This window comes from Lichenostomus cassidix, chromosome 3, assembly GCF_008360975.1.
Source record: "Lichenostomus cassidix isolate B80296 chromosome 3, HeHo_3.0, whole genome shotgun sequence".
NCBI lineage: Eukaryota > Metazoa > Chordata > Aves > Passeriformes > Meliphagidae > Lichenostomus > Lichenostomus cassidix.
Window position 1 is genome coordinate 82,727,139 of NC_139483.1, and position 26,562 is coordinate 82,753,700.

General features: G+C 37.5%; 1 protein-coding gene and 1 long non-coding RNA gene across 4 annotated transcripts in view; one reads left to right on the top strand and one right to left on the bottom strand.

Moving 5' to 3' along the window:
- The window catches only part of KCNQ5 (potassium voltage-gated channel subfamily Q member 5), a 280,213-nt gene that overhangs the window by 247,367 nt on the left and 6,284 nt on the right, over positions 1–26,562 (bottom strand). The window lies entirely within an intron of this gene.
- On the top strand, positions 15,152–15,783 carry LOC146440126 (uncharacterized). Its single transcript, XR_014851042.1, has 2 exons — positions 15,152–15,324; positions 15,576–15,783. It is a non-coding gene; the product is annotated as an uncharacterized LOC146440126 (long non-coding RNA).

A 26,562-nucleotide genomic window follows, 5' to 3' on the forward strand; every position in this document is an offset into this window, starting at 1 on the left:
GACTCACAGAAGCATCCTTACTCTCACTCTTTTCTCTAATTTGAAAAGGCTTATAACTTGAACTGGGAGCTACAAGGTTTGAGTCATTAACATTAAAAACTGTTTGCTAAGGACGTATTTAATACAAATAGCACAATGAAAGAAACCATGATGTAGCTCAAGTACTAAATTGGAACAACTTAGCCTGAACCTTCATTCATGGTTTTTTTCCTACACCATCAAATCTATGCCAGCTCTGATAATTATACTATATTTTAAATAGCATTTCTGTCCTAGTTCTTAGTATTAAGTGCAATTTTTGAAACCAGGTGTGGATTCATACTGAACTAAAACCTTCTCCATGTGATTGCAGGATATGATGCTGAACATTTGCTTTGCAAATAAAAATGTTGAACATCCTGAATTCTCACTGGTCCTCCCATGCTCCAGATGCAATCAATATAAACAAGAGAGTACAGATGGTTAAATCTCTCTCCAAGTTTCAGGCAGTAATGGGCTGACTTCAGCTCATCCATCCCAAATGAAAATGCTAGACAAGTGCCACATATCCTTTTATTCGGTATCAAGTTTGAAATTTCTTTTATGGAAATGTCATCCTCAAAATGCCTGAGGTCTCTGTGCATTTTCTAACTCCCTACCCCTCGTTGCCTGTCATTCAGGGAGCTGTAGTACAGCAACACTGTGCTGTGAGACCTGTTTCTACAGCTCTTTGAAGTTTTACATGCAAACAAAGGCAGTGTTGACTCTCCAGCTGTAGAACTGACAAAGAACTTAAATCTACCAGCATTTAGTTCTGGTTTACTTTTAAATAACAAAATGGGGAAAGATTAGTAAAGGAATGCAGAGTTTCATTAGGTCCTAAGTCAATGTACATGCAAAAAATGCAGAACAACTTTACCAAAAGACCAAAAGAACCCAAATACACACTCCAGCCATTTCCTCAGTTGTTTCAGGAGCTCTCCTGTGGGTGTCCATGAAGAACAGTTAGTTTGGCAAGTTCCTCAGGCTCACCAGGTGAAAGCTGGGAACACAAGGCATGGGGGCAAGAAATGGGTTTAACTACAGGAGAGGGAATACAGCACTGGAAGCTGTGAGGGAGGAGAAAGGGAGACACTGGTTGTAGGACAGACCTGGCACCTGTCATACTTGGGACATGAACTGCAAATTACCTGTCTCACTGAAGCATGGGGGGATAGCTGGCTATTGACACCAAGACTGAATTACTGCTGTGATGACTCAGGGACTGCTGCTTACAGGGGAAATTCAGGTCTATTCTGAGGCTGCCATGGTGTTCAGAGTGCATTCAAGCAATACAAAATCATGTATCCAGAGATCACGTATCAGGAATATGCTATCCCCCTGGTCAGAAGGAAGAGATCTGTCTGTAGGACTGTTTCAACCAAACTTCATAACGTCAGCAAGCAGAAACAGAACAAGAAAATTCTGTTTAGAGGAAGTGAAATGCAAGACAGATATTTTAAAACATTATTCCTACATATTGTTTTCATAGTAGCAAATGTTATATTTTGCTGCTCCTTTAGAAGCTGTAAAATACTTTACTAAACAAAAGTTCTGAGATTTCATAACATTTAGCACCTTCTTTTCCTAATAACCCAGAAAAAAGTCATTGTACACTTTGTTTTAGCAGAAACACAAGGTAAGGCATAGAAGAATCAGAACTATTACAGAGGTATAAATGCTATTGAAAAATCAGTTTTTTAGATAAAAAGTCTATTAGCAGAAAAAATGAGTCTTGCACAAAACAACAGAAACCTCAATTAAAATTTGCTTTAGCATGAGAAACTATCAGGTATCTTTCTATAAGTTCAGAGACATTTCTGTCATTCAGAATTTGTCTGTCAAGTTCTGAAATTATCTGCTAAACTAGAATACTCCTATGACCATCTACTTTTTCTTCTTATCCGGTCACCAGTCTCATAAGAAGACTCATTCAGCATGACAAGCTGGTAATATGAACTAGGAATTTACATCTTTGCTTCTTTTTCCTGACCATTCAACAGATCTCACCATTTACAGAGTTAATATTTCCTAAATGCTAGCTTGTAAAACAGAGAACACTCTTTTGTGTGGGTTTAGATACAATTAAAGCTTTCACAAAGGCTGTGCCATGACAAATGCTACAAATCCACCCTGAAAATACAGAAAGAGCAGCTGACGCATGTGCCTGCACAGCCTCACCCACTAACACAGAGTAAGACTCAAGTGATGACGTAAACATGAAAAACTAAAGAAAATTAGACTGTCTGGATTCCTAGACCAGAGATTTATCCTGATTTTGTTTCCATGCTGTACAACATACCAGACAGGAAATTTCCCACACTAAGCAGCAAGGTAAACTGACAGAGCAGAATGCAGAGATATGCTACACTTACTTAACAGTTTATCACCACAACATGTAGGTAATAGTCTTTTAATTTTATTAATTCATGTTGGTAGATTATTAAGTACATATAGCTTTTGAGCAGAGATCACCAGTAAAGCTCTCAGTAAGGTATCAGACCTCTCAGTTTGAAAATTTCTAGCTCCATCTGTACTCAAAACCATAATCTACTGCTGTTTAAAACTCCTAATTAACAGACAGCAGTGGTACAAAAGTACCATAGATTAATTTGCTCACAGAGTAATGTGCTGCCTTGCCATGCTACAACTCTTGGTTCAGTCTTTAATGTCAAAATCTTTCCAACATGGCTTGTTAAAGTGGAGAAGTAGACAATTTAATGGTACAGAAGAGGAATGTCAAAGTGATTATGCTGAACATCTAACTTTTAAGATTGACAACATACATGTTAAAAAGCCACAGTAAGAATGAAGAAGGAAGACCTCACACTGCAGCACAAACTTCAAGTATGAATCCACCACTCACTCGTACAACATCTGGAAGATTATTTATAGATACAGAAACTCCTTGCTGTGACTTGCACCTACTTAAATGCATTTGCTCTGGTTTACACTGATCCAGAACTAAGCTGACTAGAAAGCCAGTTTCCCTATAGGAAATGGCACTAGTGGCATTGGTGGCATTCGCTTTTAGTGGACAGGTAATCTAGAATAACCAAAAGTGATTTTAAAAGCACCTAGTTTTCTTAAAAAGAAAAAGATAACAAATCCTAGTTTCAAGGGAACAGAGGGTTTGCTTCATACTCTACAAGAATTTCTTATAAATGCTGGGAACATGCTACACCAACAACTTCAAGAATCCTGATCAAAATTCTAATTAATATTTCCTAATTGTTTAACCTAGTCATCGCTGAACAATCTGGCTATGATTATGTCTTTGTGTAAATACAATCAAGATGGAAAAAGTATAAAGATGAGGAAAACAATATTTTTTCACTATTCAAGGTTGCAAATATGAGTGAGTGTTGAAAAAAATTCATGTATTCATTGTGGTCTCTGTTGAGAAAACATAAACTTGAACACAGTGCTTTCTGGGCATGAAAGAGCTACATTAAACCAAATACTTCAAAAGCAAAAACATGCCTAGAATATACAAAGATTTACACAGACCATACTCAAAAAGGTCTGAAATGTTATGGAGGTGAATTAACTTTACTGTTTTTAGTAAAAGCACCCACTTAGGAGAAGTATCAGAAGAGATCCCACCAGCAAGCAAGGAAGGTGAGGTGCATTATGTTGCACCAGCCAGCACAGAGCAGAACTTCCTGCTGATAAAGCAGTGAAATAAAACCAATCTAAAGCACAACACACAACACTCTGCCTCAGCCCAGCTATTTGCTAGTTGTCAGTTCACAAGTTTCTCTGAAGCCAGCATGTCTACCAATAGCACACATCTGTTGTCTCAGATACCCACTGTTCTTATACTTGATCTACAACTGCTGCAATTGGAACAAACTTCATGTTTTTAATCAAATTGACCTTCTTTACCTCACTGATTTGCCATATTAGGCATGCTTGGAGCTTCAAGCCAAATCTGCAAACTCAGTTCAAACTTTTAAATGGTTTTAGCTATTACCTAATAGAGACTCACAGTCCCCCTCAACTCCTGGGGTTCTGTTGATTATTCTGAAACAAAGTCTTTGATCAAGTTTTCCAAAGGAACAGAATAGCCAAGAAAAATAAAACTGAAAGTCTGTCATATATTCAACATGAGCATATCTTGATTATTGCAAAATACACTGTGTCACAAAGCACAATTTTTTCTCTGACATTGCCTAACATTACTTTTTGTTTATATATACATATACACATATATGTGTGTCTATATATATACACATATAAACAAAAAATTATTACCTGGATTTTTTGGAATGGATATTTTTGCATCTGAGACATATGCCCCAAAGATACATAAATTAGATACAAACACTATGGAACAGTCTGTCCATTTTCTTCTGTTTACAATTTTAAAATCAAAATCTCCATAGTCCCCACTGATTACCATGTCATAAATGAGATTATCAAAACAGTGGTTCTGGTTCTGGTATATGCTTTTCATGTATTAAAACACAAGGATTGCAAATATTTCAGCATACAGAATTCAGTTAAAAAATTGAGTTCAGACATACATACTCCTAATGATTGATTTATCTTGAGATGCTTGAGAGCAAATATTTTCTTCTATGTATTATTCTTGTAGATTAAAATCTGGACAACACTTCTTCTCCAATGTTCCATAGCAATTATCCTACAAATGAGTAATAATTGGAAGAGTTTCTCCTTAAGGAAGTTCATTTTCGGTTCTCAACACTCCACCCTGTTGAGAGACTCATGAACCACAGCTCTATAGAAATGGGAATGACTTCTTTCCTTATTTATAGTGTCAACTATCATCTCTGGTCCTTGACTACTCCAGAAGTGTGTTACTGCTATAGAGGTTCCAAGGGAATTAACAGAGAACACCACCAAATCCCTTCTTCAATAATCTGCATGTTGGTGCAACAAGCCCGCAAAAACCTCCAAGAAAGGTCTTCCACACAACTTGCCTCAGTAATGCACAGAAATTCCTACAATAATTACACCATTGGCTTTCATTGTCAGCATGCATTGCAATTAAATAAAATAACTTGTTTCAAATTTGTCACCACTTCCCTCTCTACAACACAGCCAGACTGGAGCATTTTTGTCCACATTGCCTACACAAGGAAACTTGCACTGAACTTGCAAACAAAAGTTATTCTAACAAAATTAGGCAGAAGATCATATTTTGGCATGTTAAGACAGTAATTCTCATCTCTGTCTGGTTTTCCAGCTCCCTTACATCCCATTTTTTTATTCCAGGAAGGAAAAAAACCCCATGAATTCTAAGAAATAATTGACAGCTGCTCCACAATTCTTCGTATTTGTTTTCACCTTAAATGGCTTTTAAAGTCCACATAATTAAAAAAAAAAAAATCCCTGAAAATTTCTAGAGATAGAAGCATATAAATTTTCAACTGCAATATAAATTATATTGGCATATGTTTACAAGATTTAAAATATTTTAAAGCAAATCACCAAAATTCCAGGGCTTTTTTACTTTAGAGTTGTAGATAGAAATGAGTTGCATTCATTCACAATGAATCTTTTAATGATTTATCCCATTTCGTCCAGAAAATAATTTTTATACATTGCCTCTTGTACTTCATATCTTTAGGAAGAAGCATTATTAGTTGCATTTTTGCTGGCACCAAAACAACTCTTACTCTCTAACTTGTGGAAAAGTGGCTTCATTCCCATTTCTAATTTCAGAGTAGAACTGATTATGACTGGGTTATGAACCCACATCCTACAGAGAGCCAATAAAAACATAAATAGGAAAAAAGTTTTTATAAAGAACTTTATAATAATATTTTTAATAAGATTCTGTTGGCATCTGAAATTTTGCTAGAATGTTTACAACTCTACAAATCTTAGAAACCTAAAAGGAACACAGGCTTTAACTTCTTGCACATTTACTGCTGATAAAAGATACAGCATTTATTTAAGTCTTTCAGAAACTGTTCTTTTCTGTCAAAGATCATCAGTATCTAGAAACAAAGTCTTGATTAAACAATAGATGCTCTTTCAATTTATTTTCTTCAGTATGTTTAAAATGCTATAAACCAATTAGTTAAAATGACAATGTTACATTATAAAATTGACATATATAGAATATGTAGACCAAAAAAAGGAATTTTAGGCATTTGTTCTTGGTTGCTTGTTTTTCTTCATTTTAGATATGCAGTGATGTTCTTTCTTTAGTAGGGAAAAAAAACCCCAAACACAAAAAGCAACCAAAACCAGTTCAAGCATTCTCTTTTCAAGAGTCTCCTTTCCATCCAAGCTTTTCAATGACCCTTTCTTGAGAAAAGTGGCATTTCAGCTTTCATTTAATTTTATTTTTTAAGATCTCTTTTTAGAGTTTTTAGCCATCCTGTCAAATATTGACAAAAAACATGTTGTTCATTTTGTTGTTTTGGGGTTTTTTTGACAGATACACACCCAGAAAGAGGTATGATCTAATTCACTTGACACAGACAAATTGGTGACACAGCCATTCAAACGAGGAACCCTGAAAGGTGCAGTGCCTTAGTCTGTCACCAGTTTCCACAGCATTCAGCACAGGTATTTGTAATGGCATTCAATGACACAGGGTGGCATGCAGCAAAACTATTGCTGCTTTTTGAATTTCAGGTATATGAATTATGTCCACCGAGTCTTGCATTTAAATTACCCCAAGTTTAGAATTGAACTAATTTATACATATACGCAGTCTGTGCTCACCTACAGTCAATCTCTCCATTGCTGCTAATCAACTAGTCTGTGAACCTAACCTTGAGCATGTTGTTTCTAAGGAATTTGCTCATTCTGGGTTATTGATGTGTGCCTCTTGTCTCACTACAGTAATTTTAATCCCACCCATTACTTTTATATGTATTTCTGCAAAGCTCTCACTAGTTAACAAAGAGTTTAGTTTTGAATCTACTGGAGCTAAATTTGGGGGAGGAAAAAAACATAAGAGAAAGTATTTCTCAGTTACAGCTAAAAATCAGCAGCAAAAAATAAAGAGACTTTAAAATCATCATTCTCATGAAAGCCATGAAATAAAAACAAACCCACTTTGGTTGGAACCTTTTTTGTCACCAGTATGTGATTTTTCTTTGCCTTGAACATTGTGAATGAGACCACATTAATTAACATGTACAGCCTTGATGAAAATTTTACTAAGAGATATGACTACATTTTATTCTTCTGAAGCAGGATATTGAATTTTCTGTGTAGTGCAGATAGCAAAGTCACTCTAAAACACTTGATATATATGCTGATTTAAAACTGAAATAATTTAGTCCAAACCCAATTTATTTAGTAGAGTTCAAACACTACCAACTAAACTGTTTTTCTACAGAACAGTTACCCAAGGGAAAGTCTCTTTAAGACTAATAAAGCCTAATTTTTCAAAGCAATAAAATAAGATACTGTTCAGTAACAAAAAAAAAAAAGAAAAAAATAAAAGAAAGAGAAGGGATTATGCTTTTGCTGGATAGACAAAGGGGAAGAAAAGAAAAACATGCAAGTGCTCTTTTATTATACAAAACAGTTTATTTAGTGTGCTTTTGTCCACACAGTCTCAAGTATTTTTTAAATCTAATTTAATATACTTGCCACCGCATAGTTGCATCAGCTCCCTAAGGAGTAAGAGCATTTCTAGATGCTTCCAAAGGTGCAAATCCCCTTTCCTGTATGGCTCCTCCATCCACCCCATACACCTGGCCTTATCCAAGTGGTGCTCTGCTCTCTGCTTTTTTGACAGACCCTCTCTGTTTATTCAGTTCTTGCAGCCCAGTGGGCACCCAGACCATTTAGAGTTTTCTTTGAATAATAGTTCCAAATGCTGGCAACTATTTAGAAAGCACTATCATTCCTTAAAACCAACATCTCTCTGGGCTAATAAAAGAAAGAGGTTGTGATTTTCATCTTCATATAGGGACCTTTTTAGTCCCTATGGATTAAATAACAGGTGTGGGTCTACCTAACATTTACCTTCCTTGGGAGAATCCTCGTTCAAAGGAAATGCTGCTCTTGTTCATGGCTGAAAGACCCTGGGTGAAACCTAAGTGGCAAATCAACTTTAAGATGTTGTGATTTGCATTTTGTTTAGGTTAATCTTTAAGAGAAAGAATTCCTCTTTTCATTGTAAAGCACAATGCATGTTTACAGCACAAGAAAATCAGGGTTATGGTTGCCATTCATTTTAAACAGCTACCCCTGGACCAACTCTTAGTGTATTCTTAAAAAATATGTCACATAGTCTCAGACTGATACTGTTTGCTTCTGGGAATACAGTTAGTTTAGTCCTCTTCAGTAAGAGATGAGATAGCAGCTGGACTGGAGCTGGATTCTTACCGAAACAAGACTTCTGCAGTCAGGCGGTTTGTGTGCCCACTCATCCACTCCTGCCTCCCCTCACAGCAATTCGGTTTTTCAGCTCAGGAGCTGACTCTGATCCGACTTGGAGAGAGGGAAATTGACTACAAAATTTGCCTTCTTACATATTTAATGAAAATAAATGACTTGGCAGAGGAAAGAAATTATGTGCAAATTTTGTGCCAAAGAAAGGTGCCGCATGTGACACAGCTCTTGCTGTGCATCAGAAATCCATGGAAGAGGAACCTGCAATATGCCACAGCAGAAGAATAAACATCACACTGGACTCTGATCGTCTTAAGGCACCAAAACAAAACCAGAAACATAATGCCATTTTTTATTAATTTTGCTGCTTAAGGGGCTACGTGTTCATTAAAATCACACTGAGGGAAAATCATATGAGGGGTGGCTGAGGTCCCTTCCTTTCTTCAGCCTGGAGAAGAGGAAACTGAGAGAAGACCTCATTGCAGTTACAAGAAGACCTCATTGCAGTTACAACTTCCTCAAGAGGGGAAGAGGAGGGGTAGACACTGATCTCTTCTCTGTGGCAACCAGGGACAGGAACAAGGGAATGGCCTGAAGTTGCGTCAGGGGAGGTTTTAGGTTGGATATTAGAAAAATGGTTCTTAGCCCCCAGCCTGACAGATTTCAAGAAGCATTCCAACAATGCTCTCAGGCACATGGTGTGACTCTGGGGGATGGTGCTGTGCAGGGCCAGAAGTTGGACTTCAATGATCCTTGTGGGTCTCTTCCACCTCAGCTTATTCTGTGGTTCTGTAATTCACTGCTTGTCCAGCATCTTTTTGCATTTTTTAATTGCTAACTTTATACACAAGGAATAGGACTTGGAGAAGAGAGTAATCAATTGTCTTGGAATCAGTTAATAAACGTGAAGTAAGGTTGCAGCTGCCAAATATCTTTGCAAAATGAAAGGCAGTAACTAACTTTCACTTATTGTAGAAGTCACAGCAGAAATGCCTGTTTGCCAAGGAGCAGGTTCCCCACCATGCCTATGTCCAGCCAAGCCCAGCAAGAAGGTTTGCTCTGCATTTGCCTGGCACTTCCAGGAACTTCAGGAGCCTTAACAATTCTCTTCCACTGTATTTCAAGATATTCTTTGTGCCTTGTTTGTTACAAAAATTAACCTGTGCAGTCCATGTCCTAGTCTAGAACCATAAATGGTGATATCCAGTACTAACTTCTAACCTCATCTTTAAAAAATGTGAGACCTCCAGCTGTTAGCTGTCATTACTCCCCAATTCCCCAACATATGTAGAGAGTTTGGATCATCACGAAGTGTCAGGAGGAAAAAGGGAACAGTCATATTGCAGGGTATCAGCTACCTGTTTTTTCTTACTCTGAAACCTTGGGTATTAGGTTATTAAGTAGATCCCAGCAACCCCACAGCAAACATTCCTCACAGACCAAACACAGAAACTATGGAAATGGTCTGGGTCAATTAGTTTCTAGCATGTTGCATATTTTTATTTCAAACAAAACATTTAGATGTTTATTTAAACTACAAGATATTCAAGATCTGGAGTGGACATAAAAATTCCCATAGCAATTAAAAAAATTAAAATATTTTTCAATTCCTAATTTTATGAGGAGAAATATTAAGTGTAGAATCTTTTAAGTAATTTTGAAAAAGTCAGTGGGAATGTGGTAGGATCTCCAAAGATCCTGCTACCAAATTCATGGGTGTTTCTGCTCAGTGGGCTTCCCTTTAGCTTGCCTCAAGAGAGGTCCACTAAGCAAATACAGATGGCAAATGGCAAACTGAAGCACAGGGACCTGAGGAGGCAGACAGACAGCAGGACAGATTGGTGGGCAGGAGTCAGAAGCAAAGAGGTACAGAGTCATCACCCATCTGTGTTCCTTGCAATTGCACATGCAGGATGATCAACAGATTCCTGCTACACTTCCTTGTGGTTTCTCTCTAGAAACAATTATTAACCGAGATCAGTAAAGTTAGGAATAGCAGAAACTACCAAACACATGCACTACTTTCCCAGAACTCTATGCTGAATGACACTTGTTTGGTATTTCATAGCATAACATAAAAAAATGCTACAGTTTTTAGGTTGTTTTCCTGATCTAAGAAATCCTCAATACTCCTGGCAGCAGCACCTGCCAGGAAAACATAGGCACATTTAAGGGCATATTTTTTCTATTAATATTTTTTTTCTATCAAGAGCATAGCTTCAAAAAGCCCCTTCATGCTCAAAACGGTGACTACATTAAATGAATCATAAAAGTTAGTGGTTGTTGTACTGGCTTCTCAAGCTGTTATTTTACGCCTCAAGCCAAATTTAAAAGAAGAAACACCAGTGCATAACATCACCTTGTCTTCAATTACTGGCTTGCTTCATTTGCATTCACTCAACCAGGAGTTGTGAAATGTTAAACAACCTGAAGAATATTTCTAACTTGCAGAAACTTTGCTTTGAATTATCCTCTGATTAGTAGCATCTTAAAAGTATTTCTTTGTCTTAAAAGTATTTGAGGCACTGATAAAAATAAAGAGGTTAAAATGCTGTATCTTACTACCAAACACAAAAGTACCACTACATGCATTACTTATTAGTCCAGACATTTTGAACATTCATATAAAGTCCACAAATGCTGCATTTGATACCTGAACTGTTCACTTTTGATTAGAGGGCTTTAAAAAACATATCAAGGTAGAAAAATCATAAGTAAAGATGAAGAAATACATATGAAGGGAGTCACTCACCTTTCTTTAATGTGCTGGGAGATAAACACACTACTAAAATATTACAGACATTTACAAGACTTCAGGAAAAATGAAGCAAAAAATATAAGGCTTGCCCAAAGAGGTGGGAGATGTCCCATCCCTGGAAACATTCAAGGCCAGGTTCTCTGAGCAACCTGATCTAGCTGAAGATGTCCCTGAAGATGTCACTGCAGGGCCATTGGACTAAATGATCTCTAAAGGCCCCTTCCAATCCAAACTATTCTAAGATGCTGTGATTCTATAGGAAGGACAAACATCTCCTTTTAGTTGGATTCTTTTGACGTGTCTGCATCTCTAGTGGGACAAAAGGAGAAGGTTTTGACAATGACACAATGACAATGCAGCTGGTTCATTAAAGGTTTTCAAGTATTAATCATTCCACAGTACAGAGCCATGTTTGCAGTCAAAAGGGATTAGACCTGTGTCCTTGATAAGTACAAAGGCCAAAGTGAGTCTCTTCAGTGTGTGTAACTTCTCCAAGTTACGTGCTGCAGGCAGCAGGCTGTGGATATCAGCTCTGCAACAGGCACTGCTGCATGGTCCTTGGCTCCCTTACAGCAGATGCCCCAGAAAACACTAAGATTCCAACTGAAAGTGGTACTAAAGACACAGAGTCTGAGTAAGAAAGGGTGAGATACATGCTTACACATACAACTTCTCTGGTTTTAAGGCAGAGCACCCTTGCTTATCAAGTTTCAGAAGCCAGCCCAGAGAGAGTCACCAGCTTTTTCACACAATTTCTTTTCTGGAGGGGTAGAAGTAGATACATTAAAGATAAAGCCAGAGTTAAGCTTGCCAAACTCTGCTAACAGCTTCTAATACTTTCAACCAGTATTCAGCAGTACTTGCACCCTCTCTCACCATTCTTTCCTTCAGCTCTCCAACTCTACTTTGTACTTGTAATAGTGAATTGTGCGTCCTAAAGCACCAAGCAGAGGGAAGAAGCTCATCTCAGAGTATCCCCTCTGTGAACTCCTCATGAAAAATGCAACAAAAAAATCTCTAGCGGGAGTCTCACCTCCTTTCCACATTTCAGTCATCTGCAGAGAAAAGGGGCAAAGTGGAAAAGAGAGAATGGCTGGTTGGGAATTTTTAGTAAATATGTCTCCTGAAAAAACATACTGATTCAAAAGCATCCAAACTTTCCTCAAAGGAAATTATTGATTTTATTTCTGCTTCACAGGAATGCTGAGAAGTCTGCAAAGCACTTTGATTTCTGGTGAGGAAATCCTCTTAGTGAAGTAAGGATCAGTGTATTAAAAAGTTATATGAAAGGGCTAACACTGAAGCACAGTATTTATCTAAGACATATTTTTACATTTGATTTAGAAAACAGTGGGCACCAAGTTTTGCTGCAATTTGAGAGGGAATTTTTTAAAGCCCGCATTTTCACAAGACAAAGAATATTGTCTCTATCACCTTTGACTGCCAATGGCCCCTTCCACACCATGGTCTGTGGAGTTTTGGGTGTGCCTATACTGCTAAAGGCAAGGTGGCCAGGAAGAGGCCTTGGGCACCACACTCCTGGACACTTCAGCTGTTCAGCCTCCAGCTCTGTTTTGCTCTTTGTCTTCAGGGACAGTTTGCTCCCACAACCCCTCATTTTTGGGGAAAATGACACCAGATGGATGAAGTGGCCACAGAACTGGTTCACTTAACAGGTCATAAACATGTGATTTAAATCTTGTGCTAAAAACATACCACTCTGATGGGCTGCAAAACTGTTGTCTCATTCTTTTGGACAGTTTGGTAAAAAACCCCAAAGCATATGTGTAAGGACTATCACTTGATGCCCAGAAGAGATCCACGGCCACAAGTTAAAACAGATGCAGCATGTCACCTCTGAGGCAAGTTAGCCCTCAGTGATGTGGAAACAGGAAAGCCCCCATCATTTCACCTCAAGATCAGGATGTTTGTACACATATACTTATGCACAAAAGCTCTAGAGTCCACCTAAAGGTGAGTCTGCAATTTGCTGGAACTGATTCACTTGATGGTGCTTCCGGATGCATTTAGCATGAGGAATAACCCAGCACATACATTAAATAACAGCTAAACATGCTCCCCTTGCACTGTCACACCTACCCAGTCTATTGCTGCTAGGGTAAAAGAAAAAAACATCATAGAAAGGAAAGAGAAGCTTCAAACATAAGAGAAATTTCAAAGTTTTGAAAGCTATAGAGCAAGGGATAAATGTTCATTCACATCAATATTAATTTTTAAAAACAATAGCACATGGGTTTTAGAATTATATTTTTATAAATATTATCTCCTGAATTTTTGAAAATAAACCAAGAAATGACACAGTAATTTCCCCAAATTTCAGCTTTGGCTTTATTTTTCTACTCCCTGTGTCTCCAATGTCACTTCATTTTTCTTCTCTTGGAAATCCAAGATGTTGTCTACGTTATTTACTGGAATTTTAGGGAATGCATTTACTGTTATTATCTACTTAATTGGATTACAATATGTATATTGAATAAAAGAAACTGAATATTCTAGCCAACTATTTAGCACAATTTTGCTATATGTATATTTTAAATGGAGTCTTTTTAATTATAAGGGAAGGTTTTACAGAAAAAAACCCCACATGCACAGGATTTTTAGTAGGACAAATAAACAAGACACAAAAGACCCTCTATTAAAAAAAAATAGATAAGTGAATATACACAACCAGGAAAAAGCCTAACCATAACTGTGAAAACACAGTGAACCAAACCTAGCATTCATATCACTACAGACTAGACTGACTACCCAGATTTGAAGTGACTTCCAGAACACCATCAGGCCAGCAGCTTGAAAGCACCAAACAGCAAGCCTGGTTTCACACATAGCCACGCCTTGGTAAGTGTTTACTGGAAGCTCCCAGAGAAAACCACATCTGCACTCAGCCAAGGGTAACTGATGTGGGACAGCAGCTCTCGAACGAAGCAAATAAAACTGGGGCAGACCTCAAAAAACAAATCTAAAGAAGACTAAAAGTGGATTCTGAGTTTCTTTTAAAAAGTGCATATTAAATGTTTTTTTTCCTTATGCCTTTAAATTCTACACATATCTCTTAGGAGCAATATTTTCAATAAATGGATGAATGTGATTTTGTGCTCTGGGAATAGATAGATTTCTCGTATTTCAGGAAAACCAATACTAAATTACTACCCATACAGATTTTACTCCGTTATTTACACACAAACAATTAGGCACTTAATCATGTTTGATACAGTTAAAAACTATCTGTTTAACAGAATCTTAGTCTTCAAACATACAGAAACTTTTTTTGGATACTTTTCCATTTAAGTGAGACAATTATAGTCAAACTGCTTTCCTCTCCTAGTAACAAAATCAAACCAAATTTTTAGGAGCCAAAAATTAACAGCAGTGAATAACTCCTGGGAGAAGCTGCTGGTTTCAGTCCTGTTTTTAATCTGCACCATGCACCCAAGTGCAGTACCACTAATCAACACGCTTTTTAGCAGGATAATCATGCAAACCAGTCTACACAAGCTATAGAAACAAAACTCCCTTTCAACAGCAATGTCCCAGGACAAGGCTACAGAAAAACTGAAATTTGTGGAGTTTAATGACAATGCTGGTTCTACATATCTACTCCAAGGTTATATAGGACACTGACATTTCCAGGAATGTCCATCTGGCATATTTCATATCTATCAACGTTACAATTATTAAAAGGAAAAAAAAACAAAAAAGAAAGCAGGAAGGAAAAAATAAAAAGCACAATCTCATAATTATGAAGAAGCTCATCAGAAAAAATACAATCATAACTCAAAGTTAAATGGCACTAATTTTTTCCAAACAATTTTTAAACCCTGCCTTGTATTTCTGCATTTTGTGTGCCTGGAAAGTTGCACAAAACATGTTGCTTCAGGGCTGCACCTAATTATATTGGCCATCCAGAAATAGGTGCATCTGACTCAGAATTTCTGCATGCCTTGCCAACCAATCAAACCATAAGAAATGCAAACTATGCTTAAATTAAGCAATAAAACACTGCAAGTTGCAAGTTGTAACGTATTAGCATACAGCACACTGCAAGGAAGAACTCCACAACAGGAAACAGTTTCAAAGTATATTTGTACCCAGTACCACTGAGAGTATCTTCACAACTCTGACTTTACACAATTTGAGTCAGAGGACCAGCTATTCCATACTGAATATTACAGAAGAGGCTTAAGCAACAAATGAGGGTAAGTGCACTAAAGCAGTGGCATCTTTAATTACCAGCTGTTAACTACCACCTTTTTAAACCTTTATAAATGCAAGGTTTTGTCATTTGATGATCATACCTCTCTGTAGACAATGTTCCAGCCAGGTTTAATTTCTTAAATGACTGATAAACATAGAACTGGTACAAAACCAGGCTTAAGTAGCAGCTCATGCTAAGAATTTGTCATTCACCTTAAGCTAAAATGATGAGATTGGGCACTGTATTTTGCAGGACAGGTGGGCAATGGACCAGAGAGATGACCCTAAAAAACCCCATGCCTGTCTAGGACTGCTCACTCAGAAACATCTTGAAGACAGCAGGTGCAGCTGAGCTGTTTTATTTTCCTCTTTCACAACACTATGCAGACAAGTCATGTAAATCAGCTGGACCAGATATGGTCCCAGAGATTTCAGAAGAAAATATATTTCATCATGAGAATGTTATGGTATTTGTTTTCATGCCTCGAGGGTGTTATTAATACTTAGCAATTTACACAAAGTTGCTAGAAAATGCACAAAATAAACCAGTAGATTAATCTTCAGATATTTTCTGCTTAAAAGCTAAAAATTAATCCTAACCATTAGAGAATGGTCTGATAAAGCAATTAGTGATTGATAAGCACTGCATACACAAGCAATGATGAAAGCAATTAAAGGAGAGACTGGTAAGTGATCCATGCCAATTTTGAGAACTTTCCACTAACAGCTGCTGTTCCATAGCAGTCCAGTCACTTGACTAACTTGTAAGGTCATTTTCTAAATGGGAAGTGATAAGTCTTAAGTTGGAATTGCAAGGAGTTCTTTTAGTTGACAGCTATGTGTCAAGTCATGTAGCAATAGGTTCCAAGCAATGGGGCAACTTAACACCAACAGCCTTATACTAATACACACGGGTTTTTAGATTAATAATATAAGGAACATCTATGTTCATTATGGAGCAAACTCTGCTCTTAAACACTGCTTTGCACAAAGGATGCGAACATAATATACAATCAGCTATTAAACTAAAATATGTTTAAGAGCTATTTGAACAACTGAAATATTTCCTGTTTATTTTACATTAGAAACATATCCAGATCTCCATGCCTGCAAAAGAAAATAATTTTCAGAAATTAATAAAACTATGTAGCAAAACAGGTTATTTTGTACCACATAATCTTCCAAACTCTATGGTTACTTTTGTAGCAGTATTTCAATGGCTACTTTTCAAGACAAAGTATTTTGCCACTTACAGTCTCTGTTACTCACTGCAAATGATTAAAGCAAAAATGTAAAAACATTGTCTAAAGCGTACTGTGGTACACTGCAGCTGTAGGTGATTTAACATCTCATACACCACAGTTCACACTGCACAAGCAGTCACTCCTGAGGCTGCACAAGACAAGATGACATGGTGTTGATAGAAACCTGGGCAGTTTTTAAAAAATTACACAGTGCTCTTACAAAATTCAAGAACAAGAAGATAAAGCATCCAATTACTTTACTGGCATTTTGCTTGAGCAAGAGCTTCTGGACTGAGCCTGGAATTAATGGCTAGTAAACAGCTTTAGAATTTGGCCTCCCGTTTGTACCTGCTAAAGGCTTCTTTATCCAAAAGCACTAGAGTTGGACTCAACAAAATATAAATAATGTTCTCTGCTTTTGTTAATGGACACAGCAATGCATATCAGCACTTTTATATATACATATATAAGTATTTATAAATATCTACATGCTTGAATGCATCAGAGAGTTTTCTGAAAGCCAAAACAGTGTGTGGTAAATGTCAGCATGGTGCTGAAATTTCAAAGGAAATAAAGCACAGTGCTAAAAGCTGCGCTCTTTTAACCCTCAGCACATCCATGGGATCCTCTTACAAGGGTGACCATTAGTAAGCCTTTTGGTCCCAGTTCCTTGGTCCTCTGAGGGACAACTTAAGTTAATCAGATAGCACAGAGGTAAGAAAAAGATCATTAGTCCTTTAGGAAACCAACTGGGCACAAGCAAAAGAAAAAATTGACTGGCAGAGTAGCTAAAAAGCCCTCAAATGGAAGTCCTATGTCTTAATTTTGAGTGGTATATTAGAAACCACCTGATACATGCAAAGAAGAAAAAGAATCTTTTTTCACCTTTCCTTTGGAAAAAGAATCTAGAAACACTTCAGACTCAAAAGTTTGATGTGACTTCTCCACATGAAGAAAAGAAAAAAAAAAAATCCAGTGGGTTTTGTTGGGCGTTTTTTGTGATTTTGGTTTTCTTTTTTCCCCACGGGATACAAGAGCTGACAGTTTTATTTGCTATGTCTTTGGGGAAGACAAAAGTTTGTTTTAATAAACGCAGTGTATTGAATGATCCAATGCAGAACTGAAACAGCAAGCACAGTGAACTCAGCCAATCTAGACATCTATCTACCTTGATATGTATCAATTTTAAACACCTGTCATCCAGATGTTAGTTTGTAAGATAGAAAAAATATTTAAGGCACTTAGTTGCAACAATCTGGATTGCTGTTTCATCCAAGGCTGTGAGCAAAAATACTCTTTTTCACTCCTGTTTTTGGAGAATTTTCACAAAATTTATACACAGTTTTAGAGGTTTGGTGGAATGTCCCAAAAAGACACAGTGATGATATCACAGCAATATAGTCAACTGAAATTAGTTAAACTATCTCAAGAGCATTAAGTCCACCCTCATTCCCTGCTAGAGACGGCAAAAGTACACAGATGTAGAAGCGGGTTTTGAGAGAAGCAGCTCCCTAAAAACATACCTGAAAATGAGCAAACTACTCCAATTCATGTGTACCTTTCTCAAAGACTGTCAGCTCCTGAGATTTTGACAGTGACCTGTTTCAAGGAACCCATGAGACTGATTTCATTATGCTCTTCTATGGTATCCCATTGAGTGTTTTCCCCATATTCTTACCAGTCTCTATCAGCAACTTAATCTGGCATTTATTTTAGCTCCTACTTCCAGAGAAAATTGTAAAACTAGGTGTATTTTTAGTACTAATAATTCATCTGCATCCTAGTTTCCCCTGCCACGTGCTGAGAATCTGTGTTGCCATTCTGCTTGTTCTTCCACCAGTCATCAATTTCTCTAACTCAGGACCTTCAGACAAAGAACAATAATGCACGAAAGAGACTCTCATCAACCATGTGATAATTAATCTTCATGAAATTGTTATACAGTGAAATTTCCAGCTAATGCAACAGTTCAGCATCTGCCAAAATAAATGTCACTTTCAAAAAATTACGGGGAAAAAACTCATCACAGATTTCGTTACAGGTTTACTGAGGTTGGGTTCAGTTGCAGTAAGTTAGAAATGCACCCATGTTAGTCTACTGCTGTCAGTAGTTTATTACTATATGAGCAGCAATTCATTCATATGCTGCTGAGGCTGTCAGACCCAGCAGTTCCATTTGGTGTTTCCTTCCACTTACTGAATCACGAAAAGTTGACTTTCTGGTTTTATTATTCACTTATATATGTAATTTTAGAAATTAACCCGCCAGAGCACTTTTTACAGCAATTGAAAGCTAAGAGAAATAACTTTCTCCCCAGAAAAGGAGGGAGCAGGGGTCGTACAGCCACAGGGATGAGCACAGAGTACACTGCTGAGTCCAGACAGAAGGAGGCTATCTGTAAGAACCAAAATATTAAGAGTTTGCACAACAATTTGAGCTGTGGTGACAGATAAGTCATACCTTTGAGATATCAGGTGGACAGAAATCATGCTAGGAATCATGAAGGTCCATCTCAACAATGATGTCTGGGTTACCATACTGAATAAAAGACAGTGACAACTCTTGTCTGCAGTGATTTAGAAAAATGCAGGGTTATTTAAATACTTGGGTTATTTAAACATGAACTTGTATATTATATATTTGTTACATGAAAGAAATTTGCAGATTAGTAAACGACATCCTCCAGAACTGTATTTCTGTGTGCCATCATTTTCACAAGGCATTCTAACAATTTTCTAGTTAATTCCATTCTTCATTAATTACAGTTTTTAATCAAATTAACATGCTAACGGTTTTTTAGAACATGTAATCAGCAATTCCCAGGGCTGCACTGCAAGGTAACAACTTTATTCTCCTGCCAGAAAACAGCATCAACTGTATGTGTAGTGATTTGTTGCCACCACCTGCACACCCTCTAGAGGTAGGGAAGGCAGCCCTCAGCTCGAAATTATTCCACAGATCCATGCTTGGAACAGCATAACCTGCCAAGGTCACATATCCATTACAGTGTGCCTCACGTTTAAAGACAAGGCCGAAGCACAGAACTTTATTACTGAGCTCTCTCAAAATCCTGACTACAGCAGATACCCTGTGGGGCTGTAAGGCATGACTGTGATACACGCTGGGCTGTGATGAAGGCAGCCGCTGGCTCACTGCAGGATGCTAAATATAGACTGGGAGATGAATGGGACTCCCTAATACACTGATCCCATTTCCAAAACCAAAATGCACTTCAGACCTATTAAATGACTCTTCTGTAAATTACTTCTAAATCTTTACAACTGTTCGCATTTTCAGCCAGGATCATTTTCATTTAAGTCTTACTTCACAGATTTACACTTAGGACAGAAAAGAATACAACTTTGTCATGGATTAATAAGCCTGAAAAACACAATCAAAATTTCATAAAATCGTATTTCTTAAATAACTGAGGACTTTGCTAGAAAATTTTATTTTCCAGATATAGATCATATCTGAAATGTCGCTGTTTTATCTTAACCTATCTGAGTTTTCAGTCACTATACATTATATAATTTATTAGTTAACTCCTAAAACAGGTGATAAAGGCATGCCAAAAAAATGCCATGACCTTTCATTGTGCTGAGATAATTTACAGATATGGGCATATGAAAAAATCCTGGAGAGAAAAATCATACAAAGGATCTTTCCAAGTAAAATACTTCTGTTCTGACACTTACTGGTGTGGTATTGTGCTCATTTTGGTACAGTCACTTCAGCTCCAGCTCTCCCATTAATGAACAGCAGCAATAAAAACATTTAATCTAATATCATTATACTTTTAGATGTCTTTTATATTTCATGAGTATTATTAACTCAGCTATGGTTTCAAGGAAAAATTCCCTGGACAAGAGTAAGACTGACTGAATCCCTTCCTGCAGAAGAAGTCCCCAAGGACTGCATTTCTCACTGAGTTTCTGAATACCAAAAGGTATTTCAGACACTTCTCCCCAGGTTTTCCTCCAACGGTAGATGTGGCCATGCTGGAGGTCAGAGACCAGACTGCATCTTGCTGTCCAGCTGCAGCCCTTCCCATGAAATGACCTGTCAGAGTAGCTAAAAAGCTCCAGCAAAGAGTGGAGCCAAATGGGAATAAACTAGCTGAGGCTCAGCTTCAGCAAGATTCACATGAATATTTACCAAAGGAAAAGCAATCAGGAACACAATCAGGTGGTGAGCAAAATTTTCATGTTGTGATATTACGGATTATATCCTCAGATCTGCATACAGGGTTGAGACCTTACTGGAAGAAAAATGTGAAGGTCAATACCATGTTTTATTTATATATAAATCCAGTAAATTGACTCACTGTTGCTTCAGATTTCTCTCTACAGAAAAAAGGTAAAAGAAGTATCAGTCAAGTACTGTAACAGTCAAGTAGACATTCATAAATTCTCCTTCCCCTCAATGGTTTTACTCCCACCAAAAAACTTCTTTTGCCTCTGCAATGCCACAAATGCTCTCAGCATATCTCTCCCCATGTAATATCTCCAAGCAGCAAAATCTCATGCAGAGTGTCCACACAAAATGTAGGAGCATTGAAGATTTCAGATTAGGCCTTCCTCTCTCCATAGAAGAATTTCTCAAGTATAACTTCAGAAGCTTTATAAAATCTCTCTATTTCAGATGAGTTTTTGCCATCATTCCTGAAGGAAAGACAGAGCATTTATCAATGCTCAGTTTGAAGGTTTCTAGTAATTACTCTGTAAATGCCTAAATCTATTAATAACACCAGTAAAAAGTATGTCTACAAGCATTTTCAGCATGAAAATCAAAATTTCTTCCAAAAGTATTTGTAATTCAGGACCATCATCTGTCTCATTGTATCCTACAATAATCTGTCAACTTCAATACCCCACCCAGCAAACAGATTATTTGCAAAGACAAATTACGAGTTTAGTCAGCAGTCAGTGTGACCTTTGAGGAAGGATAACTTCTTTCCAGACAGTATGTCCAACCACCAAATGAAATCTCTTTTTTCTAAGCTTAAGGTGAAAGAAATATGTCTGCTTGAGCAAATTGTATTACATAAAAATTTACAACACCCCCATACATAAGCAAAGCTGTTTGTCTAAATTCTGCTTCATATTCAGTTTGCAAATGCAGTTGGGACATATCAGAGAGAAACCTGCACAGATTCAACAACCAAAAGCTGAATAAATCACTTGAGAGCATGTATACTTACTGCAACTAACCACAGCTGCACTTGAAGTGTAATGGAACCTCCTCGAGGAAGCAACATTCTATTATTCTAGTGAACAAGAGTAGGTGTGGCCAAAAGCATGAGAAAGGATGTTGAAGCAAGGTGGAAGTCTCCTCTTCCAGGTAAGAAGCAATAAGACAAGAGGAAGTGGCCACAAGATGTGCCAGGGGAGGGTTAGATTGGATATTAGGAACAATTTCTTCACAGAAGGTACTGTCAAGCATTGGAACAGGCTGCTCAGGGAAGTGGTTGAGTTCCCATCCCTAGAGGTATTTAAAAGACCTGTGGCAGATATAGAACTCAGGGACAGTTTTGTGGGGGATTTGGCAGCGTTAGATTTACGGCTGGACTTTGTGATCTTAAACGCCTTTTCCAACCTAAATCATTCTATGATTCCATGCTTCAAAATCCTCACAACTACATTCAGAAGGCTCTGAGAGACAGGTCTAAAAAAACCCTCCCACTGCATGCACAGGCTCTTCCTTCCTCCCTCGCTGTTGCACAGATACCTGCCAGTAGCTCATTCACAGACGGCTTTACACTTCCTGTCATCTATACAGATCCTTTTGCACAGAGCTGCAAAGAGCAAGACTGTGCTCCTTGCTGTGGCAATGCTTCTTCTGGTACATGTGAATAAACCTGACTGCAGATAAGTATCAACTGCAGAGAGATGAAAACAGAAAAACAGACTTCTTTCCTCCTAATGGATTTAGAGACTTCTTCTAACCTCAGTCAGCATAACTTTCTTGGATGTAAAAAGAGTTTTTCAAGCTGATGAATTTGCTGTGTGATTTTCTGGAAACATGGCAATTCCTCTTGTCCAGTGTTGGGCCACCTGATGGGAAGAGGACATCACCTGCTTACCAGCCTGGCAGTAGTGTGGATACCACGCCAGCCTCATCACACCAGCTTTGACTGAGCCATCACCTGTCATTTCTCCTATGACAGGACAGTTTCACCATTAAAAAAGATGCAGTTACTGATATAGACTTTTCTCTCAGAGAGATTAGCACACATTTTCAAACTCACTGCCAAGGATCAGTGGCCCTCCATCCCCACTATCTACAGAAATGCATCAAAACCAATATTTCATCCTGATTTTCCCACAAAAGACCCTCTCAAGTATGTCGGGACTCTCATGCATATTCCAAAAGGTCCCAGCAGTTACTCTGAAGCACACTCCTGTCATGGGAGAAAGGAAGTCTTTTCCTTTTGAAGGGAAAGATTTGTGCATTTGCTTCTAATGGGTAATTCTCAGATACCACAGTTATGGATGAGCTTAGGCCACATAAAGCAATTAAACTTAATGTCCTAGGAGAAGTTAGATGCTATTTCTGACTGAATGACCTCAAGAGTGTGTGCAAGTGTTCTAATCTATGACACAAGTGAAACAGGAGGTATCTGAATGTGTTCAGTAGCATTATTTTTTCTCAAAGCATAAAGTTTTTATTCTCTTGGTTTGGTCATATTTGACTCCTGGCACCAGTCTGTTCCTTCCATATGGTATCAGGTTTGACTATAATAAAAGAATTAAAACTCTACAGAAATCTCAAAAGGCATTAATATCTTCGCTTGGTCAAACTACGGAGGCTCAAAGCAAGAAGGAAGCCAAGACAAACAGGAATATATTGCTTAAATCAAGACGTGGGCAGGTACTGAACTTCCTTTCTTCATTATTTCTAATCAGTTTAAAAGCATGATTCATTTGTTAAACTTCGTTCTATACAAGTGGGGAGAAAAAAAAGAATTACCCACCGAATGCACAATAGAATAATGAAAGGAAGCTGCAGGTACTTCATGCCTTTGAAATTATTCACTCTTCAAGAAAATGCTAAGAGACATATTTATGTCCATCTCTGTTAAGGAAAACACACACATTTATGTTTAAGGCTTTCTTGGATGAAGCCCAAAGATAAAATTTCAGATATGTCTGGCTGGAGGACTGTGTCCACCTCTGAATCACTGGACCAAACCATATATATTAAGAAATAATCACATAGTCTTTCAAGCAGAAGACACAGTCTGAGACTACACTTCAGTGCCCAAAATGATGAATGTTTTGCTGAGCTTCCTGTAATGCAATTACACTGCAACTCAGATAGCTATCACAAGATAAATCTAATGCTCAACAGAAAATTGAAAATATTTCTTGATTAGGTGCAGCTGACCTATAAGACAGCCTTTGAACTTTTAATTAATATCTTTAAAGGAAGGGGGGTTTTGCACATAAAAGGGCAACTCCTTAGTATTATTTTGCAATTGATAAACTGTACAGTTCATGAATTTTCTACCTTAACTGACCTGAGGTGGCAATCCTTTGGGTAATGTACATCTGCTCCCTTACAGGAAATGTGTAAAACCAACTTATAAAAATAAATAAAAAATGTTGCAGAGAAAACAAGAAAGGAAAAAAAATTGCGATTTTCCCCCAAATCAACATGGTTTATGTAACATATTTACAAGTGACTCTCAGTGTACCAGCATTAATTAAAATAGCCAAGAATGCATGGGGCATTGTGTAATGGTTTGTAATGAGAAAAAGCAACATTTATTGTGAAATAAATATCTGCCTCATTAAGAATAATACAGTAAATTATGTCTACCATGTATACATATTAAAGATTTTTGTTAGATAGTATTATTCATGTTCCTTACTCTATCTTTTCTACCTGTGAGCAGAAGACTCACCTTTGCTTCACTTAAGATTAGTTGCAAATTTCATTAATTTTCAACAGACATGTTAATGAAAATATGAACCATATAAGAATGTTAAACACTTGGCAAATAAGTTTTACCTTTGAATTAGTAAGAAATAACTACCTTACCCCAGTGAGATTTATTTGCACTGTCAGTAGTTTACATTGTCTAGGATTAAAGGTTTTCCTTCTATATATTTTCTCCATAAAAAGAAGATTAATAAAGTAAAAAACTGTGTGCTTTTCCTTTCTACTGAAACATTTATGAAAAACTTTTCTGCATTTTTATGAGCATTGTTAAGTATATAAATTATGCTTATTCTCATGAATAGGGAAATCACGATTATTAATTGAATAATCATTGGCATTCCATTTGATGCTACAAATTATTTGAAATTATTGCAAAATATGAGTTCAATTGTGCTTTCATCCAATTCAGGAAACTTAATTAAGCTACAAAAGTAAAACAGGGTGAATAGCTATTAAAAATACAGTTAAACTTGGAGCATGGAAAGACCATCAAGTCTGAATTATATCATGACCTAGTTTTGATTTAAGAAGTTGAACAACACAGAAATTTAAAATTTATTGAGGTGAGAAAAGGTGTCTAGATCATTAAGATACTGTCTAGGATCTACTTTGAAAATCTGTCACACAAACATTCTCTCAGACACAATTAAAATCTTTAAAAATTCTTTCTTTAATTCACTAAAACCACCACTCCTTTGAGAACACGTATTTAATGCCATACTAGAAATTCATATACCATCCCTTGGAATAAATCTGTAATTGTGGGCAAGTTCTTTCATCATATGAGACCATGAAAAGTTCCCCAAGAGCCCCCACATCATACAAGACATTCAATAAGAAAGACAAGAAATGCCATGCCAAAAACTGGCACACCAAGAAAAACAGACCTGAAATAGGTGTCTCATCCCCACATACAATGCTAATTGCAGGGGTTTTGCATATGGAGAAAAAATTACAGCAAAAAGATAATTATAAAAAAACCTCTTAACTCATTTCATGCTCTAAGAGGAGGATGATTCTGCTTGCAAAGTCTGTATATTTATTTGAAACCCAAATACTAATGTAAGACACTATCTACCTTCCTAAACACAATTCCTAATCCCATTTGAGAAATAAACCTTACGACAAATAGAAGAAAGTCCACATGCACGAACTTTCCCTGATCCAGGTCTTGGTGACTCTTTCTCAAAGAATGCCTTTTGTAGTCTTCTTTGTAGAAGGCTGTGGATCAATTTTAATTTTTATGGCAAATCAGCTGTTTCCCCTGGATCATTAGCCTTGAGTCAGAAAGTAGGGCCAGTACAAATGAGAAAATTTAGTAGTAGATCAAGCCTCAAAAATTAAATGTGAAACTATTTTACTAAGCTAAGCATAAACATTCCTGATACTTATCTGCTGAAAATCCTGAGGTGGACAATAGCTCTCCAACAAACCAACCAACCAACCAATCAAAAAAAATCAACAAAAAACCAAGTGAAAAAAAGAAGCTAGATGATATTTAGTGCCCATGACAGGGTTCCAGGAGAAGACTGCTATCCATGAACAACACCAGGAAAGAGGAGGAATGAAGCCCGGCTGAGCATTTAATCTCCTCTGCCAATCACAAAGCAAGAGCAGGTGGGTTGAAAGATTGTTACATCTCCGCCCTCTGGTCAGTACATAGTGATTGAGATAGTACAAGAAAATACTGGACATGACCAGTATTATATAATTCCACTTATCCATTCAGACTGGGAACCCACTGTTTGGGTGGCAGGCCCAGCAAAAAGGGCGTTTCCGTGGACACAGCAGGCTGAGGAAGCCAACAGCATGCTCTCGGCAGAAATAAGGCAAGCAGCAAGCACCTACATTAGAAGAGTGGCAGAGAAGCTGGCAGGCTGAAGAAAGTCTTCTCTAGTCAGCATGGCCTCACACTATGGCAGCCACCTGTGCTCCTTCCCAGCTGAACGAGGATGGGCAGAAGACAGAGGAGATGCTGGAGAGCCACCAGGATACTCAGGAGCCTTGAGCTTTTGTCTTACTTGAAGCAGTTGATGGAGATGAGCATGT